General features: G+C 42.0%; 1 protein-coding gene across 1 annotated transcript in view; it reads left to right on the forward strand.

Moving 5' to 3' along the window:
• LOC124784259 (G protein-coupled receptor kinase 1) overlaps positions 1–21,860 on the forward strand; it is a 1,113,962-nt gene that overhangs the window by 783,726 nt on the left and 308,376 nt on the right. The window lies entirely within an intron of this gene.

The raw sequence follows: 21,860 nt of genomic DNA on the forward strand, positions 1-21,860 counted from the left end.
CTGCCGCGTCTGTACCCACATGGTTAACGCCTGTCGTCGACAGCGCCGACAGCGCAACGGGCAAGGTAACTGGCTGGGAATCAGAAAACCCGGGTTCGAATCTCGAAGAAACCTAGCGAATGTTATTCTTCTCGTTTTTATTTTTCCATATCTCAATTGATAGGGATAGGAGGGTTAACAAGGTAAGTAAATCAATAAGGAATGATAATAATAAGGTAGGCAAACTAATTTCCCAAACGCCGTGAGCTAGTCAAGTATTAAAACTTTTAAGCCTTGTCACATGAAAACAACTCCGAGTAAAAGTGCTGCGACTTCCTCACGAGGGATCACAGATAGCCAACCGTGCGACGCTTGTTTACAGCGAGGCACGGGACAGAATGCACGCGGGTTGAGTTATGTTGTCCCGGTTGCCTCCTTGTCATATCATAGGGAAGGAACAGTGCAGCTGTCGAAAGATTGCATTCATTAGATACTCTTGGTGCCATGAGTGTATTTGTTTCGAATGTTTATATGACAAGTACCATCTATCCAGTTGTTCGAAGAAAAGTGAGGACACGTAACAGTGACTGGAAGAGCCATTGTAAAGTGACCTGGAGTAACATTTTAGTTGTTTACTATCCCAAGAGGTTTGAGAAATTTATTTGCCTACCATATTATCATTCCTTGTTGATTTACTTACCTTATTAACCCTCCTATCCCTATCAACTGAGATATGGAAAAATACAAACCAAAAGAATGACATCCACTACTTTTCTTCGAGATTCGCAGCCAGTTACCTTGGCCGTTGCGCTATCGGTGCTGTCAGCGAAAAGCGTTGACCATGTGGGTACAGAAGCGGTAGTTGTAAAAGTTTCTTACCTCGATTTCTGGAAAAGTATGCGTTTTCGGACCCCATACCTGGTGATGAAGAATGCTCTCTTTACAATTATCTATCGAACCTGCCAACTTTGAGTCGATCGCTCGTCATAACCTTTAGGGGTGATTTTCTCAAAAACGCGGGGGTGTTGACCCAAAATATCTTAGATTCCTTCGTTTTAGGTTGTACACAAGCGACCTATCAAATCTGAGCCGAATCGGTTGGCCGTGTCTGAGGCCTTCCCCTTGTAAGCGCCGCTCGAGGTGGTGTAAGAGCGATGCCACTGGACAGTGGATGGCTGAAAAAGAATGGTTTGGAATGATGAATCACACTATACCCTGTGGCAATCCGTTGGAAGGATTTGGGTATGCTAAATGACAGAGAACATCGTGTGTAGGTATGAGGCCGTGTGCGGTATTAGGGTATTTTTCGTGGTTAGAGTGTAGTCCTCTTATTGCGCTTAAGAGAATACTAAATGCGGAAGGATGTTAACACATTTTACAGCATCGTGTACTATGTTCAGCAGAAAAACAGTTCAGAGACGGTGATTGTATCAGCATGACAACACACCCTTCCTTCCTAGAACTGCCTGACCTGTCCAGGGTCCCGGCCTAATCGCAGTGCAGAACGTGTGGGACGAGTCAGAACGGCGGCTTCGTTCCGGAATCTGACGTCCAACATCTCTGCCTCCCATGGTTAGGGGAAAGAGCTGCCATTTCTACAGGCATATTCAGACATTTCACTGAAAACATCCCCAGCGTAGTTCAAGCTGTCATAAAGGCGAAGGGTGGGCGCAATTCGTATTATTGTAAAATGTCCGAATACTTTTGATCAGATAACGGATTTTGTTCGCTGAGCTTACGTGAGCATCGTAACACACACGACCTTGTCCCATAATGCTGATTGTACGTCATTCTCATAAAAAATGACTTAATCGCAACGAGCATATACGTCCTATTATAATTTGACAGGACCCTTCATCATTGTGTAGTCAGTCTCCCACCTCGTCGCCACTTGGAAACAAGACCGTTGTCCTGGCACACGTGTACTAGCGACGCTTTACCCGTCGCCCTCATTATCTTTTTCCTTCCGAGAAAGAAACCTTTGTCTTCTAGCATAACTTCTCATTTTACGGGCGAAGTGACGCCGGACCCTTACTTTCGCAAGCGTCAGTCGCGGTCTTTTATGCGGGAACGTTGCTGCAAAAAGAGGAAAGCACTACTACGGCTTCCTAGTATGTGTAATACGGAACTGGTAAGATGTAACAACGATTTTTTTTTCACAAAAGCACTTTTACTTTATTGGCATATTTTTCAACAGTTAAATTGAAAAGGCTACTTACGTCATCAAAGGGGAACATCTGGTGTTACGGCGAGCGGATTGCACCTTCTCAGCGTAAGATTTGCTGAGGATATTTCCCTAACAGCTAATAATGAAGACCACTGTCAGGATATACTTTTTAAATTAGCAACAGTTCACAAAAAGCAAAGCAAACTTGAGAATGGCACTTCATACGAAAATTGAGATATATATGAAGCAGAAAAGTTGATAAATTTCGTTATTTATCCAGCTTAATTACAGAAGAAAATAAATCCGTTATGGAAAGCGGAAGAACCTGCGTTTAATGAGAGAAGAAAGGAAAATTACGGTTCTGTTCCGTCGGAGACGAGGTCATTACACGTGGAACACAAGCTCCGAAATGGGAAGGACACTTGCCGTGTCTTTTCAAACGAACGATCCCGATATTTTCCTGAAGCTGTTTAGGTAAATCGTGGAACACGTTAATGCTGATGCTGCAGGGGGCTTTGAACCACCATCGTCCCCATGCACATCCCGTGTCTTACCACTGCGCCAACTCGCTCAGTCCAATGAGAGAAGAGAACTGTCAATGGACGAGTTGTTCAGTACAGGAAGGAAAAAAGATTTAGCAGGACGTTCTTTTTAAATGTGCTGCTGTATGCGTGTGAAAGCTGGACAGTCGTGAAAAAAAGGCAGACAGCGTTTAGAAGCGATGGCAGTTTGTCTTTGGGGAACACTAACAGAAAGACAATGCAATTAAGATTCTTTGAAAGAAATCAATCAGCGAAGAACGATGACTGTTCAGAACGATGAAATCTTCAAAATTATGATGTATTTTCGATATTTATCTGTGTAAGTCAATAAGTGTCTGTAACTTTGCTCTTGTTGTGCTTAGGTTGGCTCAACGGCTTAGTGTGTTTACCAGCAGCTAGTCGCCCGTACTAAGTTGCAACAACACATCAACCCACTTCGTGCTGTTGCGACCTAAAAATGGGACGATAGAAGAACAGCGCTCCGTATCAGTTTTTTGTGGCTCGAACAGTTCTAAAGTGGCTGAACGACCGTGAAGCATGAGGGAAGGGCGGGGGCATTCAGCTACAGCCACAACTAATGCCAATATTAACAAGTCCGTTCCTTTACTCTGAATAACAGACAAGTGACTATTGGTGATGTGGCAAATCACATCCAGAATAGTCGTTGTTCTGTGTGTAAAATCATGTACAACGAGCTCAACTTTCACAGACACTCTGCGAAATAGCTTCCAAAACATCTAGATGGAGAGCACAAGAGTTACCATATGAAAGTCTGTCACCATCTTCTGGACCGTTATGCTACCGATGACGAAATGTCCCTGAAACGAATGATCAGTGTAGATTGTCTACTTAAAGATATTTTAAGAGGCCGTCGATTCAGCTCCGAAAACACGTGAAGGAAGTGGTGGGTACGTGGCTTGCTGCACAGCCAAAAATCCTTTCTTCACACAGTGTCGCAAAGCTTGTCCAACGGTTGACTAATTGCTTTGAAAAGCAGGGTGACCAGCTTGAAAAATGATACCAATAAAAACTGTGCTCTCGTGTTACAATAAATTATAAAAATTGATGGCAGATACTTATTGACAGTACGTTTTTAAAAAGTTCTGTTAGGGGAAACACTTTTGGAAAAGAAAACAAACAGGACAAGATCTATTGGAGGTCAGGAAATGCCAGAACCATCAAGAAATGAAGAGGACTGTACAAAACAGAGAAGAGTGACTGTAGCAACAAAGCGTAGCCTTCAGAAGTCGATGATGATTTTTGCTTCTGAACAGTGTCTCTGCGTTCTTTTATCCCATCGGATTGGACGCCAACGCACGTAATGGAAGTAGTTGTTCTGTTGTATGGCGAACATTTCTTCTCGCAAAGCTAAATTTTATGTTAATGAATCGCAAAAACTCACTTGAGACTAAAAAGGGAGGGTAAGATGTATGTGGAACCAATTCAGATCGCAGCCCATGCGCCGTCGCCAGCGTGTGCTGTTGCACTAGCTGGTGGAAGAGCACAGTGTTTGTGCATAAACCTCGATCTTTCTTCAATTAACTCTTGTTTCGAACGATATGGTAATGAAGTGCAGCCTGCAGCCTTTCTATTGCTGCATTTGTCCGTCTAATCTGTTGTTAGTATATCCTGACGATCCCATAAAGCAGTGTCATTAAGTGACGGAACGGCTTTTCCGGAGACGGAGGTTTCGCACTGTTTCATTGGAAGTTTGCGGTTTCGTCTGGTTGCGGGTTGAATTGGTAACGAGGGCTCTGTAATGTTAGGATAGGGTCGTTTTCTCGAATTCCGTGTACAGTCTGAGGCATTTCTTTTTCTCTAGACACTTCTTGACGCACTAAAATATTTTTTAAATCTCGTTCACTTTCGTGAATAGACACAGGGGGCTCCTAAAATAATGACCAGAACTGTTAGTGCCTTTGTTAATTTCCGAGAGGAAAATGTAAAATCCGATTTTTTAAGTGGAACTACGCTATTTTTCTTGTTTCTATATAGTAGGCTTGGATTAATCGTCTTGCTATTCACGAATTTGTTGACATTCTCCGATAAATTAGTAGTATATCAGCCAGTTTTTTGCTACGAAACATCGATGTAGAAGTGAGAAACATTCTATATTGTAAATATTTTACGAACAGCTTGAATTAAATAAGTTTATATCACACACACACACACACACACACACACAATAAAGCACTCTTGAAAGAATAAATCGCTGTTCTATATAAACTTCATCGTGCCTTCTTCTCTTTAGGCATGTAAAGTATAGCGAACACAACACAGTATGGGCATCTACTTGGTGCTTATCGTTAAATGACCACCTCCTCCTTTTCCCTCCGACTCCTACTGTACTGGTGGGAGCACACTTGTAGGAAACTCCGACTTACTCGCCATTTAACCGGGACCGTTGTCCAGCCCTAATCTCATTTTAAACCGACGAAACGAGCTTCGCTTTATTCAGTAAACTCTTAAATGCCACTTTCCATCGTACCTGTTGCTACTATGGCCTGCTGAACTCTTAAATCTTTTTAACCCTAGAACACTAAAGGGGGAGGGATCAAGGATCTTACATTCTATTAAACCTTTGTAAGTTGTTCTACTCGAAATTTATTCAAAGGAAGTCATAATGTATAGATTATGCAATAGTTAATTACAATTATTAGATCTCCACTGGTACGTTACATACCAAATTAGGTACAAAATGTCCTGTTTTGTACCCTTCCGCATCCGCAAATGTTATGTGTGTTTATTAATCTAGGATTAAACGAAACAAACGTTAATAACATTCTATATCTTTATACTTAACATTTAAATACCTGCAACCCTCTGCCGCCAGAGGGCTCCGCATTGTAGCGTGTAATATGACGATGTAACGCAACTATGTCGGTGCGTGAGAAACAGTGTGGTGTAATCTAGTTTCGAATTCGAAGAGTTAGTCCACGCTCTCCTTCTGCACGGCAATGCCAGATCGCACACACGAGTGCTGCGACATCTGCAACAATCCGACGCCTTGGGTTCTCTGTCATAGATCATCCCCTGCACAGTCCCGACTTGGCCCCATCCGATTTTCATCTGTTTTCAGAATTTAAAGAACACTTTCGAGGACTTCACTTTGGTAGTATGAAGCGCTGCAGGCAGAGGTGACGTTGCGACTCCTTCAACAAAGTCAAAACCGAGCGAGATGTCGCAGTGGTTAGACACTGGATTCGCATTCGGGAGGACGACTGTTCAATCCAGCGTCCGGCCATCCTGATATAGGTTTTCCGTGATTTCCCTAAATCGCTCCAGGTGAACGCCGGAATGGTTCCTTTGAAAGGGCACGGCCGACTTCCTTCCCCATCCTTTCCCAATCCGATGATACCGATGACCTCGCTGTCTGGTCTCCTTCCCCAAACAACCCAACCAAACAAAGTCAAACAATGTAGAGTGACTCTCTCTCGCTAGGAAAAATGTGTTCGTCGCCAGGGTAACTGTATCGAGAAATAAATATGCTGACATCAAGAATAAAGATTTAGAATATTAATAACGTTTGTTTTGTTTAAATAGCTTTAAGAGTTTTCGCATAAAAATTCCGAGACATCACTTTTCAGCACGCTTTCGTAATTGCGTTTAGGAATGCGCCGATGGATCCAAGTTTCATCCACGCTCACAGATTTGCAACCGTCCTGCAAATTGTGTCCAAATATTTGCCATTTCTGTGGGGAAATGGTCTATTCCTGTTTTGCGCAAAAGTGAGAAACCCCAGCACCCACTGCAATCAGGTTTTTCAGGTTTTTGCATGGCCATATTTACACGGAGATACTACTGTACTTCATTCGTTGAGATGCCTTATCACTTTTAACTTACAGCCTTCCTTGGAATATAATGAACTTCGCAACTTGTTTTCTGCGTGATGACCTCGACTGCCCGCTTGAAGCATTCTGAACTTCAGCGATCACGTCCCAACTCTTATTTGTACGTAAACAGTTTTCAGCGCCAAAGCATACTCCCATTGACTTAATTATCTTCTGTCTTCTACGTCACAAGCCACGCCAATCACTGGAAATTGTCTCTCTAGGCTGTCATTCAAAAACACACCTTGTTACTTATTTCTGCCTTTTCCCGGAATGTACCTTATGGTCTGATATCTTGTCGAATGAGCCACGTTCACAAGCCCATGTGGGCCTTTCCCCACCTCATACAGATATGTCGGACAACAGCCATGAGCAGTGAGCAATTGACGTAATTTTGGTCTCTCTCGCAACAAATGAAACAAAAGGTCTACTGTGAACAGTCGCAATTTATTTCCACGACGGCGCGTCAAAGCTTTAAATATCCATCAGTTGGCTACATATGGCTTAGTAAGGTATGCAGCCTATGTGTTTTGTGCGCGCCTTCGTTGTAACCTGTGGAAATGTCTAGTACAAGATTACAGAAACAAATCTCTGTTTCAGTACATGGCCCGTAGTTTTCTGGAGGTTTTTGGTTGAAGCGATGAACGAAAATTTAAATGTAGAAGTTTAAATAACTCCAGGCCCCTTTTTCTTTCCTGTACATCACGTACACCATGACATTTTGTAAATACTAACTAACTAAAATGAACTCCTCCCTAACAGGCCATGCAGGCTCCACAATACTGACAGGCCGCAGGGTGATCCTCAGCTCATAGGCGTCACTGGATGCGGATATGGAGGGGCATGTGGTCAGCACACCGCTCTCACAAGGGCTGAGTGCACCCCGCTTGCCAACAGCGCTCGGCAGACCGGATGGCCACCCATCCAAGTGCTATTCCAGCTCGACAGTACTTGACTTCGGTGATCTGACGGGGACCGGTGTTACCACTGCGGCAAGGCCGCTGGCACACGTCGTAAACACTGAAGGAGACAATGAGAGAGTCTGTAATCTCCTAAGAACAATGAACATATAACAAAGCAAACATGATTTTGGAACAAGTCTAAAATCGCTGTGCAGATCTTGGTAGCATAGAGCAGCAGATATACAAGCGTAAATATCTCCAGTGGCCACAGATTCTTTTCAGTCATGTTTATATAGGTTAACAGTTTGTAAATATGTAAATGATCAACATGGGACGTTATAAACATTAAGTGGAACGAACATACAAAATAATTATGTTTCTAACTGTGGGAAAATCGATTTGTATAACAATTTACTTATTATTACAATGTTACATTGCTAATATGTGTTTGCCGTGTGGTCTAGTGGATAGAGCCCTGCACACAACGGTCCTGGAAGTCCTGGGTCTGGGTTCAAGCCCGGATAGGGGGGGGGGGGGGCAGGACCGCCCCAGATCCTTTCGGCCTGCTATCACGTGAGTACCAGGGGCAAGAGGCGCCGTGGCGAAGAAAGGCTGCCCTCTGACTGCAGTCAGGCCAGTAGCCCATTCATGGGCTGCTACCACAGGTTTTACTCTCTTACATTCGTAAAATATATACTCCTACAGTACCAGCCGTGTTACAGTACCGGCCATTGCTAGTTCTCATTTCAAATATCAGGTGGCGGCACGTACAAGAAGTGATCTGAAAGGCGCAGTTATTCCACTCACGATACGTTGGGTATTTTGTCCTGCTTTCAGTTGTCTGAGAGTTGTGAGCGTTTCATGTTGTTCGTGTGAGAGGAGCGCGCAAGAAGTAAGTTTCAAGACTGTGATACACATTTGTGAGGTGAATAATTGAATTTATTTCTGCATTTATTTTAACTGTATTGTTTAAGGACACTGTAGATGTAGAGGTTTCAGGACAACGTGTATTAAACAATATGCAATCGGTGTCGTTTTTATTGCTTGATTGTTGTACAGTACGGTACAGGCCGGCCATTTGTCTTCCAGTATAGACCAGTCAGAGCGTTACCTTTCTCTTAACCTTTCGGAGTGAAATGGCTGAGAATAAGCGGAAAATGAAAGGAAACGGAATGAAGAGAGTATGAGGATGGCCACAAATGAAGTAGTATGGGGGAAAATAACAAGATAGGCAGCTGAGTTTTTTCATGTCCCCAGGAGCTCCTTAGGTGACGAAATAAAAAACAAACAGCAGAGAAAAGGAAGTCAAAAACAGATTTGAAGTCGAGTCAAGCACTCTATAAAGAAAAATCAGATGCCTCTAACGAAAGCAAACAAGTAAATTGTTCAAATATTGATGCGACGAATAGGAAGCTTCGAGAGAAGCTGAAATTTGATGGCGACACGCTAACAACGGACGAGAGTACAATATGTGTAATATGCTGTGAATCGTTTGAAGAAGAGTGGGTACAATGTACAAAATGTAAAGAGTGGAAACATGTTGGTTGTGTAGATCAAGAAAGTATATTGTATTTTATTTGTGGTAATTGCAATAAGTGAACGATGGTTTTTTAAATTAGTGAATTTTGTTTGTATAATAATGTGTTTTATGGCTTCCTTTGCTTATTTATCAATAAAGCCAGAAAATCGTCCTAGAGAGGCACTGGCCAGTACTGGTAAACAATTTTTGTAACAACTAGAAAAAAGGTTCCAGCTGAATCGCAAACGACTGCAGGCGAAAACAGCAGTCGACCATGATGTTACAACACTGAGACGTTAGCATTCTACATATCCAACAAAAGACAAGAAACTAAGCATTCTTGAAACACCCCAAATATACACCACAGAATCTGAGTCAGTTGTAAATGACAAAGATGCCAACATTTACACAAGTATGAGGTCTATATTACTAAATTTGCATGGATGCACGCCCCCCCCCCCCCCCCCCCCCGCCCCCGATACATACGCACACAAATTGCCTCATTGCCTCCCCTATGCGCCTCATATTTTCTAATAATTAGTCAGATGTATGTTTGCATGACAGACTCGAGCCTTGTGATCTGTTTTTCAGCGATTGTTGTATCCAACCAAAAGGAGCAACTACTCTCTTTATTGCCTCTAGAGGAGGAGGAGCAGCAGCAGCAGCATCATCCTACAATAAGGTTACTAAGAGGGTTCCATATTTATGTTTTTATATTGCAAAACATGGATCGTTAGGTGGACCCCCTATGATAGCGTTTGCTATCATCGTAGCGCACAGTTAAAATACGATAAATCACAGAGCAAATTTTACACGATTTAATGTAAACAGCGCATAAGAATCGGTTGCAAAGTAAGTAACTTATAAGTCGTGAGACAGCAGATCCAGATAGGCGAAGGGAATCTGGAAGCCACTGGTCAGTGCCCGAGATGAAGAAGAAGAAGAAGAAGAATAGTAGTAGTTCAAATATTTGAACAGACGTAAGGAGTCAAAGCTGTGGAAAATTAACTGTTACCAAATTTAGGAAATGATGTACTACGTAATAATAGAATACTTGAGATGATAAAGTTGGAGTGGGAAGGGCACAAGTATTTCTCTAGGTGCCGTAGTTCTTAGAAATTAGTGGGCTCCAGGAAGACGAGAGCTGACACCGGCGGACGCCTTTCTTTGAAGCTGTATGAAGCCTTGTGGGGCACTCTGGTGAAGTCCGCCACTTTGTCCTCAGCAGCTGCACTTTCTATTTTATCCACGATCAGAGTTAAAATGTTGCTCCAATACTGTTCTAACAACGTGTTTGTAATAGAAAGTTCTCGTGATTTGTTGTGGCTAGTTTATAATGCTTTATTCTACCGTTTCCATATTTTTGGTGTCTTGAGGAAAAAAAAGCAACATTTTCCGATCTCTCCTTTCTCTTCTCAGATGTCTTGTTTTCCTGAACTTTAGCATAAATTGACATTTACAGAAGTGGTGTGTTGCTTGTTGGTTTCGTCTCGGTACTTTCGGCCGACATTAGTTCCACAACTATCTTGACGTTTCGCCAGCAAATGCTGCGCTTTCCGACCTGTGTCTCGCGAAACCTTGGGCAGATTGCACTGGTGAGTGCTTTTCCAGTGCTGCCGTGGCATTCCCGTCACAACTCAATATGATACGTGACGTGACACTTGCCGGTAAACAGTGAATCGGACATCGACTCATTTTTCAGATATTGTTTGTGTGGCCTGTTTAGTATATCACAGCGACCCTGCTGAGCTATCAGGATAAAATAAGACGGGTAGCACTCTAGAAGATATGCTTATGATGTTTTTGACCATTATAACGAAGTATGTTGACGTAGAACTAAACTGCTACCGGTATTATCTTAAATCGACGGTTACAAAATTTCCTCTGGTCTATTTTTGTAAATGATACTCCTATTAACTTAATAGTATAGTTGAAGATTTAAAATGTATTTGCGTGCACATACTCGCAAGTTTTTAGTGGATGGACATTTTTCTATCGTGCGGCATTGTTACACAGCAGACAATTATTGTCCAATACTGCACATTATCCTGTAATAATGCCCGATGCCGCCATCAGTCAACAGAGTTTTGACGCAGATATGCAATTATCGAAGCTACTCCGTTGCCGATTGGTCGGACGTCTGAAAATGCACAGGACGCTCCAAGTAAGGACCCGCAGCGTCACCGACATTTTACCGGCTAGTGTTCCCTTGAGAAAACGACGAGGCCCACGAGAAAGACAGGCCGCGGCGCCTACGTCACGAAGATAGGTATCAATTCGCTCACTCGCTCGCTCGCTAGCTCAGCTCAGCAGACAAAATGCGTTTCTAAGCCTGTGAACTCGCAGCTAGGCGTGTACGTACTAACGAGAATTGCATCATCTGCTATTATGAAGTCTTATTGATTAACAGTACTACAACAAAATTTAACATCAATACTCGATATAAATTGTATAACGGCTTGTTTAGAGTATTTAGCGTCTTTTGATTAACAGTTCTCATTTCACACAAGAAGTGGTGCCTTATGCAACTGATAATCATTTTGGCATGATTTTAATTTTACTGTAGCCTAATAGAGTTGTAACAAAATATAAGTAAGACCTTGGATTTACAATCATTGTTGGACTAACAACAGTAATTATCCGTAACATTCCGGTAGAAGATGCAGTTGTCGTTTGTACGTACACATGTAGTTACTAGTTAACAAGTGTAGAAATGTAGTTGCTGACTTGAGCGAACGAGCGAGCGTAGGCCTACCTTCTTGACGTACGCGCCGCAGCCTGGCCCCGGAAAACGATACATGACGTTCTCAAATGGTTCAAATGGCTCTGAGCACTATGGGACTTAACATCTGAGGTCATCAGTGCCCTAGAACTTAAACTCCTTAAACCTGACGCAAGGGCATCACACACATCCTTGTCCGAGGCAGAATTCGAACCTGAGACCGTAACAGCAGCGCGCTTCCGTACTGAAGCGCCTAGAACCACTCGGCCACAGCGGCCGGCACATGACGTACTCCATCGGCTTCTGCCATCATCGAATCGACTCATATCGAGATTCCAGAAAATGACACTTGAAGAGGATAAACATACAGATGCCACCTGAGGTAAAAAGAGCTGCTTTTGGAACCATCTCGCAGTGGACAACGCGATAGCAACCCTTCCAATAGCGATAACGACGCAAGCGACTAATGTGACAACCATGTCGATTGAAAAATGCGAAATACCGGAAAAAAAGTTCGATGTGGCAATATTCTTCTAAGTCGTTAACATCGACTTACAATAATTTATATCCTAAATTTTACTCGACTCTTCTAAATTTATAATTTTGGATCTGCTATTTTGAATTTTGTAATTGCAAAATCAGATTCGTAATCAGGCATCCCAAAAATCTAAAAGGAACACAGTTTTGTGGAATTTTATACCCATTTTACTATTATGTCCAGGTTTTGAAGCACTATGTGTCTCTCAAATAACGGTGATCAAAGTTTCTTCCACCACCTGAGATCGAACAAGCTACGTTGGAGTCGAGCCCTTCGGTACAGGCGTGTGTGTTACCGATCTCGTCTGCGGAAAAGCTGAAGATGTTAGAGAACACGAAGAGAGACTGTCGGTTGTCGTTGTCTCTCTGCTGCGATGTAGTGTCCACTTTAACGATTCCTATGTCAGGTGTCTACACTGAAACGCTAGCCGTTGACGAAGAGCGTATCGGGGCACCCGAGGAGTGAACGTGTGCGCGGGGATGGCTGGGGCGTGGCATGATGAATGCCAAATGGGCGCACATTAAGGTCAGGCGTAAGAGTTGCGAAGCTACGCCGTCTCACTTCTGCAGGCAGCGTGTCAAGGATGACTGCGCGCTGCCTCTGCCCGGCACCAGTCGCCAATGAAGTGCTCTCAGGAAGCCTTCGTGTGTGCTCCAATTACTGCGATTGTATCACCGTAGTCATACCGCGACTTGTATGATGGAGGATGTAGTACATTGAAACGTACCGTCTCGGAAGCTTCTCTTGTTTTGCACAAACGCCCCTCTTGCAGCGTCTGCCATTGATGTGGATTTCGGTAATGCTCTAGCATCGACAAATGAAGCCGCTCTTCGTAGGATATTTGCTTTCTCTCCTATTAATTCTGCTTGGTAAGAGTCGCATTTGTTATGAATCTCTCGAGTGCCGTTGATACTATTTCTTTGAACTTAAGCCACATATGGTCTTTATTTACATAGCTTGGAAGGATTGGAGACTGTCTCTTAGAAACATGTCAACCGGATTTTTAGCTGCTTTTCTAAATAGATATATTTCGCGTTTAGTTTTGGTGAATTCCTTTGTCACGGAATTGAGCCTCGCTACGACTGTGTGTTCACTAATCCCTGCATCCGTCGAGATGCTCAGGATTATTTGTGGCTAAGAGGTCAAGTCAGTTTTCGTAACCATTTACAATCTGAATGGCCACGTGAACTAATTATTCAAAATAATTTTAAAAAAGCATTTAGAACAATTACGAAACTTGTTTTCTATCCACAATAGGGTCTTAAAATGTATTTTTAGGTAGATTGAAGTCACTGTCAACTATAATTGTACGAATAGCGTATCTATTTGTGATGAGACTCGAATCTTCTTTGAACTGTTCAGCAACTGTTTCATTGAGACCGAGGGTCGGTAAAAGGAGTCAGTTATTAATTTATTCCGGTTGTCGAATATAACCTCTGCCCATACTAAGTCACAGGAACTATCTGCTTCAATGTCGCTTGTGAGCTGAAACACACATTACATTATTTTTCATTAAGTTGTGCTTCTTATTTCTGTTGTAGTGCAGGTCATCACAATTACGGCTTTTCCCTCCAAATCCTAGGATGCTTTCTCTCTGACCCTGTAAATATCAGAACTAAACAATGTAGAACAACAACGTACGTTACAAGCATACCATTCTGTATTACTTTATTTCCTTATTTCTAACATTTGAAAATTGTACGTCGACTTTAGATGACATGTCAATCATAGATGTTCTTATCTCTATTTAGTGAACGTATTTTCAGGCAAGTTTTGAACATTGTCCCGCTACACTTTATTAACTAATGTTTCGCCGCAAGGGATATCAGATTTTAGAGAGTAAATTAATATCGAGTACGTCGTTCTTCTTTTCAAACATTCACATTTCCATTTCTTCTTTCCTTATTGTCTTTTGGGCATGCAGTTGTAGTAATTAAAGTAGGCACAAATGCAGTGATCAAAAGGAAATGATTAGCGTACATTCGCATTCTCTTTACATCGTTCCTTTCTTGTTGCTCCCCTGCCCATGGACTGTTTCTATCGCAATCAGTAAGCATGAAAGGAAGCTACCGTACAGACAGAGGGATCTAGGGATCTATGTTCATACTTGGCAGAACTAATTACATACTAACATAATCGTTGGTATTGCTTTCGTTTCCCAAAAGTTATAAATATTTCGATTACGGAAAGATGTCGAAGAAGGTCCCTTACGTTGTATCGAGTAAGATGTGGAGACGGCGGTTTGAAAGCGGACAGAAGTAGTACGAGGAAGGGCGTCCCTTACCAGAGGGATCGCTACTCAAGCTACCTGGCGAAGGGGCAAGTGTGGCAAATGTCCGGCGTGGCAAATGTCCGGCATTCAGCCTGCCTAGCGGGGCACGTATTCTTAGTCCTGCTGCAAGCAAAAGGATTCCAGTGGTCCTTGGTGACACAGCAGGTGCCCCGCTTTCGTTCCTGGATGGTGTTTGGTCGGCAGCACCTGCTCGCACAGTGCGTCGCTCTTGGCACGCGTCTGTTCCACGTGCAGAGCATGTTACACATGTGTGGGAATGTTCCAGAGACCAGTGTTGAAAGCAGCAGTACACCACCGATAAATTATGCCCAAAATGTGTAGCAATTCGTCGAGACGTCCATCCAGCTTCCAAAAGGCCTAAAATCGGGACCCGCTCAAACGAGTGAAGCTGTTAAGGACTACGTAGTCGTCGGTGGGGCATGCTTCTAGCCTAGAATAAATGTTTGAAACACTGTTCATCTTTAAACTCGGCACCGTTACTGCTCGCAGAGTCAAAAAAGGCCGAGTACAAACAGGCCTTGTGAATGGCATCTGATGGCCGATGACCGTGAGAAATACAGTCACTAACACACAACCGTTCTGTATCCACATATCGTGGTGCCACTGAACACAGTCCTGGAGGGTGTTGCACTTTTTCCAACAGTGTAGTTTCAACAGTGATTTAAAATTGTTTTACAATTTTCACATAGGTTAATACTTATAATTAAGGAATCTTGTCGTATCAAGACGAAGATGAAAACGAAATAAATATAAAAAAGACAACTCAGCACAGAATGGGAAGCATAGCTTGCAGACTAGAGTGATCCCTGAACCACAGATAGAATACCAGATTTAATATAGACGCGTTACGGTCCCGTATAAAGCAAAAAAGGCCTTCCAGTTTCACAAGATTTTACAGTTGACGGTTCTTTTGTGCCTCGAAGAAACTACAGGAAAAGAGCAAGTAGTTTACAACTGCTTCTTCTCTCTTCTGATAGTCGCAGAAATTGTTATGGTTGTTGCCTACCCGATGTAAGTGGGAAGGAGAGTGCGGTTTGTACGCATTCGTACCAAGGTACTTATTAGCCTCCTCCTATCCTGAAATTTTTAGTATCAGGGGGAGCTTATAGTTACTGATTGTGTCGCAGCGTATTGAGCTTTATAGTCGACTGAAAGGCGCCAAGTGTACAGCAAGTTGTGTATGGCGTTTATGCGAGACTCTGCACAAATAGACCATCAGAAAAGTTAAAGTCAACGAAATGAAGCAGACACTCACACATCGACAGCATCACACAAAAATGGCATAATACACACAAAAAACGCACTTGAAAATGAGAAACATTTCCCGAAACGCGTCTTGAGAAAAGTAAATAAAGAATATCGTGACTGGTAGCAGAAGATTTATTTATAAACAAACCTATCCTCTTCCCATTCTTCGTCGGCCAGTGGGCCGCCCAACTATATTTTAACAATGTTCTTCAGAAAAGTTTACAAACTAACAAAATACTCGTTCTCTGCTGTCTCGTTGGCCTGATTGTTTGTTTTGTGTTTTTTAAAAAGTGAAATTCCGTGTCGATGGCAAAACTTTACTGAAATTTTAGGGAAGAACTATAAGAGCGCACCGACAAATCGTACATTGTGATTACGAACTTCCGAAGATTTTGAGAGCGATCATAATATCGTGTGAAGAGAAAGCAAAGATTAACACACGTTATTGTTAAAGTAAACAGAGACAAGAGCTTCAAAAAGCAAAGATCATTTCGCTGTTTCAGCGGAACGCAAACCTGTGTTCGTGGACACCGGAACAGATTTTTCTCCCCCTGAGATCCAGTATTTCTAACGCGGGGAACTCCCCATCGAACCCCCCGCCCTCCCCCTCAGATTTAGTGGTAAGATGGCCCAGTGGATAGCCTTTCAAAAACTGAACATAGATAAAGCATGAAGACAGGAGGAACGGGTCAGAACTGTGAAAAAAGAAGCAAAATACAAACAGTGAACGGTCTAAGCTCAACATTTGCTACGTCGATCGAACTGGAAGAACCACGGTGTCGTGATTATGTGGCCACTGTGATGGTTTGAGTTGTTTGGGGAAAGAGACCAAACAGGGAGGTCATCGGTCTCATTGGATTAGGGAAGGAAGTCGGCCGTGCCCTTTCAAAGGAACCATAGCGGCATTTGCCTGAAGCGATTTAGGGAAATCACGGAGAACCAAAATCGGTATGGCCGGAGACGGTTTTAAACCGTAAGTTCAGTTTTCCATTTTACATTGGTATGTCAATAGATTCATATCTGTCCTTGTGGGGCACTATTGAAGCTGAGGTCAGTGTCGCTTGTCGAGGGAAGTTTGACAAATGAGTGAAGTAAACCACGTGATTTTGCTACATTAACCTTCCTTTTATTTTCAGTATGTCGGTCAGTATTAAGGGTGAGTTACGGACGGATGAATTTTATGACATACCATGGATGATGAACATTTGATTATTGTTATTTTACTCGGAACTTAGAGATTGAAAGAAACGTCGCATATGAACTTTACAACTGTTTACCTGCACAACATACGAACGTCAAGACTTGCTCAGAGCTGCCCTTACTGCCACTACCCGAATTCCGCAACCAGCTGTAGACATGTGATTTTCTCTTATTTACACATCAGAAAGTCATATTGTATGAGCGTAGCTGTGTTAAGCTAAAAAAAAAATGAATAAATTTACCATAAGGTAATTTGCTATCTTAAATACCCTAACTGAAAAGACGATTTCGAAAAATATGTTAAAAAAAGGAAAGTAAATAATGATGAGCTTCAGTTGGAGGTACTTCCATTCAAAAGACTGTTTCAAGTTAACATTTAAACTTTTTACGAATCATGCTTCAATAAGTATGGTCTGTTCATTTTACCATTGTACAATTGCGCAATTTTGTTGGGATGAGTTCTTTCTTTGGTTTGCTTGTCAGTTTTTGATGCGGAACCAGAGCCGACGCTATTTAGAAGAATTTAAGAACCTGTTCGTAGTCTTCTCTAGTACAAAAATGTAGCCGGCCGAAGTGGCCGTGCGGTTAAAGGCGCTGCAGTCTGGAACCGCAAGACCGCTACGGTCGCAGGTTCGAATCCTGCCTCGGGCATGGATGTTTGTGATGTCCTTAGGTTAGTTAGGTTTAACTAGTTCTAAGTTCTAGGGGACTAATGACCTCAGCAGTTGAGTCCCATAGTGCTCAGAGCCATTTTGAACAAAAATGTATGTATTAGAGTGAACCGATTCAAACTAAAACGAGAATAAAAACTCTAGCACACAACTGTCTTTCTCCAAAGAATTCCTCTGCCCAAATATATGTACACGCTCTTATAAATGAAGGGCGAGTTGAGAAATTCCGGTACGGGTATTAGTGGACCCTGGACCTTTCCCGAATTACCGAATTCGTGACTGCCCGAAGAGAAACAAATAGGTTCTTCATCCGCAGTGTTTTAAAGTTCTCTGAGGGCGAAAACTTCTCAACAGTAATCTGCTCCGTGAGTCATTAAACCTCCCTGCTTTTTACGTCATAAATAGGGTGTAACATGGCAGCTCAAATGAAGCTGTTGGATGCAAATACCGGTTGGTAGTTGAAGTGAAGCTACTCACGGAGGTTCAGTGTGAGCTGTAATTACAGTATGGCAGCGAAACTTGGTTGATATGCTAGTGCGTTAATGCGCAAACAAATTAACCTGGAAAAAATTAATTCCTATTTTGACCACCAGGTGCAAATCTGGCAGTGTATAGTATCTCGTCGTCGTCTCCGGTGCTCATATTGAACACATTTGTGTAAGCGGCAGATAATAATAGCCAACGTTGTGCCTTTTTCACTTATTTTACTTTTTCTGCCCACATTCCGCCCCTAATCCATTACATATGGAAACTTTTCTATATTTCTTGCATTGGCAGCGCTAAATTTCCACTTGGTGGCCGAAATTGGAATTATATTTTTTACATCGTACATCGGTTCCGCTTTAATGCATAAGAATATCTACCACGTTTCAGTACCGTACAATAATTACTGCCCACACTGGACCTCTGTGAGTAGCTGCACTTCAATTTTAACCACCCTGAGGAAAAGGAATGGGTTCAATTCCTGATCGACGCTTGGATTTTTTACTGGCAATCATGTGACTGTCAGTGTCTATGTGTTAAAAATGTGTAGTTTATCATAGTTTTGAGTCCACTTTACTCTGGAGGTCAATGGTTCCCATTGGGTAGGATACCGACCACCGGTGACCGTTGAAGATAACTGACGAGGCTTTTATGGTCCAAGCTGCAATAACGGAGTGTTGAGTGACAAGCGTCACATCCTGTGGCAGTATTCGGGAAAATGCGCCGAAGACTTTAATAAGCACTAAAAGTCGTCGGATGAATGTTAAAAAAATAGTTCAGTAAGTATTTTATGAAAGATCAATCCATATCAATATTAGATACTGGTATACTCCTGAGTGAAGCCAGAATCCAGCAACAAAATTTCGGAGAGGATGTTCACTGATATTTTCTGCGTATCCTGTGGTCTCCAGTGTTTCGTTAAAGAATAATTGCTTTTCTGTTTGTATGTATATTGCACTAAAATATCTACACAAAAGTGCAAATGTCAACGATATGTCTTGTTTGGAAGCAAACTTAGGGATAAAGATAGAACAGTTTTATTCAGTTGATGCTGTGAACCCACATCATTAAAGATAATGTACGTAAAACAGTAGTGGCATTCATAATCAGTTAACTATGGCTTGAAGTCGAAACTGCTTCATTTCAAGTCAGGTTATTACTTAGTCTTCAGTGCTGACATTAAGTTTATTCCAATCAGCAATTATTTACCATTTGTTGTTTTGTTGATTGCACTGCTTAATAATTAATGTTTCCCACTGAGGACATCCTGAATTCCGGCAGATCTAAATTGCTATCAATAATAAGCCAATAAACATCCAGGTTACTAGGCAAAGGTCCCGAGTTCCAGTCTCGGCCCGGCACACAGTTTTAATCTGCCAGGAAGTTTCATATTAGCGCACACTCCGCTGCAGAATGAAAATCTCATTCTGGAAACATCCAGGTTACTAGTTTTGTGACAGACGTTTTCGTATAACAAAGTTGCACTGCCTACCCACATATCCATCTTCAATAGCAAACAGTAATCTAGAGTTTTCTGTACTTACAGCAGCCCTTTGCTAAATAATGTTTGTAGATATTTTACCTGTTTTATGCGTCTTACTTATATGTTTTTATTTTCTATGTTATTGAAGTGTGCTTGTGTCCAGTATTTGCTATCTCAGTCAATCTTTTTTAAAGGCAGATCTTCAGCGTTGTTCTGTACCATTAATTTCGAAAGATTTTCTTCTTATTTGAACTACTTATCGGCGACATTCCATTTCCGTGTAAGGCTATACTCCAGACTGAAGTTTATCTTAGACGTTAACAGATTCCTTTTTTGAGGTTGAATAACAAGTACTCTGTTTTTGTTCTACTGAGTTTTGTTTATTTCAAACTAGTTTTCACCTTACTGGGCCATCTTCAAGCATCTGAAAGGGACACTAGTTCTCAAGTAACTAAACTTTATAAGCAAAATACAATCCCTTTTCGTAGAGTGTATCTAACTTGTTTCTTAATATTGAAATCACACTTTACACAATGGACACGTTAAGCAGAATAAATAATTAAACTACACAATATTACAGGTTAAATGGTTATAATGCTAAACTTTGTGAGGTTGCCTGAGAAACTGTTAAACGAAGCACTCTTCATTTATGTTGTGCTAACGATCGTATTTTACATTGTAAATTACATTTAATGCAATGGACAATATGACACAGTAAATAGTTAAAGTACACACTATTACAGTATTAGAAGTTATATTGTTGAAGTTTGTGGGGTAAGTAAGGTAAGGAATAGGGAATTCTTTGTGCTTTAATTTTGTGTAGCAGTACGTGTCATTGTGGCGGTTTGTGGATATGTGGCTGGTTGATTGCATCATGTGAAGCTTCAAAGTGCGGTTGTGCTCAGCTGTAATTGATCATTTGGAACCAGCTAGGGAGATAGAGCTAAATGTTTGTTTACCTGGAGTGCTTCTAAGAGCCTCAGCTTTCTTTTTTTGTGAGGTGTATATAGTACTTCTGTGTGAACTTGGTATCTGTGTCCTTCTTTCAGGACATGTTCGTCAAAGGTGGAGTCTAACTGACCTGTTCTCCAGTTGCGTTGGTGTTCGATCATCCTAGTTGTTATGACCCTGTCTGTCTGACCAATATATAAATTGTTAATGAGCTGTAGTCTCTTTTACATAAATGAATTTTTGTAATTGCAGAATTTGAGGGTTTCGCTAACTTATGGAGTAGATTTCCTAAATATGGGATAGTACACTAGATGTGATGTAATACGAGTTGCTGCTGAGGGACATACACATAGAGCAACATTTTTTTGCTTTGCTTATTGTGTAGAATGTTGTCAATTAGTTCAGCGGTGTAGCCATTGTTTGGTGCAGTACATTTAATGGCGTCTAATTCTGTTTGAAAGTTCTGTTTTGAGATATACTTCGTTTAATATTTTCACTGGATAAAATGTAACTTATGATCACCGCACCGCAAATGACTGCTGAGAAGCCATCGGACGTTGAAGTTGAGGTACATATAGTCATCGGCTCCTGTCCACCACCAGCAATGGAGGGTAAAACTTCTACATCTACATTTATACTCCGCAAGTCACCAACGGTGTGTGCGGAGGGCACTTTACGTGCCACTGTCATTACTTCCCTTTTCTGTTCCAATCGCGTATGGTTCGCGGGAAGAACGACTGTCTGAAAGCCTCCGTACGCGCTCGAATCTCTATAATTTTACATTCGTGATCTCCTCGGGAGGTATAAGTAGGGGGAAGCAATATATTCGATACCTCATCCAGAAACGCACCCTCTCGAAACCTGGCGAGAAAGCTACACCGCGATGCAGAGCGCCTCTCTTGCAGAGTCTGCCATTTGAGTTTGCTAAACATCTCCGTAACGCTATCACGGTTACCAAATAACCCTGTGACGAAACGCGCCGCTCTTCTTTGGATCTTCTCTATCTCCTCCGTCAACTCGATCTGGTACGGATCCCACACTGATGAGCAATACTCAAGTATAGGTCGAACGAGTGTTTTGTAAGCCACCTCCTTTGTTGATGGACTACATTTTCTAAGGACTCTCCCAATGACTTTGACAATGTCAGCCACTCGTGCTCGCGAAACGTCAGAAAAATTATCAGACAAACGTCGGCCGAAGAATCTGAGACAGAAGCCAACAGGCAGTTTGTAAAACATGTTTGTTGCACAACATAAGTTACTAATGCTCAGTCGGCAATTCTCAACCAATGTCACGACCTGACACTCTGTGGCATCATAACCATATAACTTG

Source organism: Schistocerca piceifrons, chromosome 1 (genome assembly GCF_021461385.2).
Source record: "Schistocerca piceifrons isolate TAMUIC-IGC-003096 chromosome 1, iqSchPice1.1, whole genome shotgun sequence".
NCBI lineage: Eukaryota > Metazoa > Arthropoda > Insecta > Orthoptera > Acrididae > Schistocerca > Schistocerca piceifrons.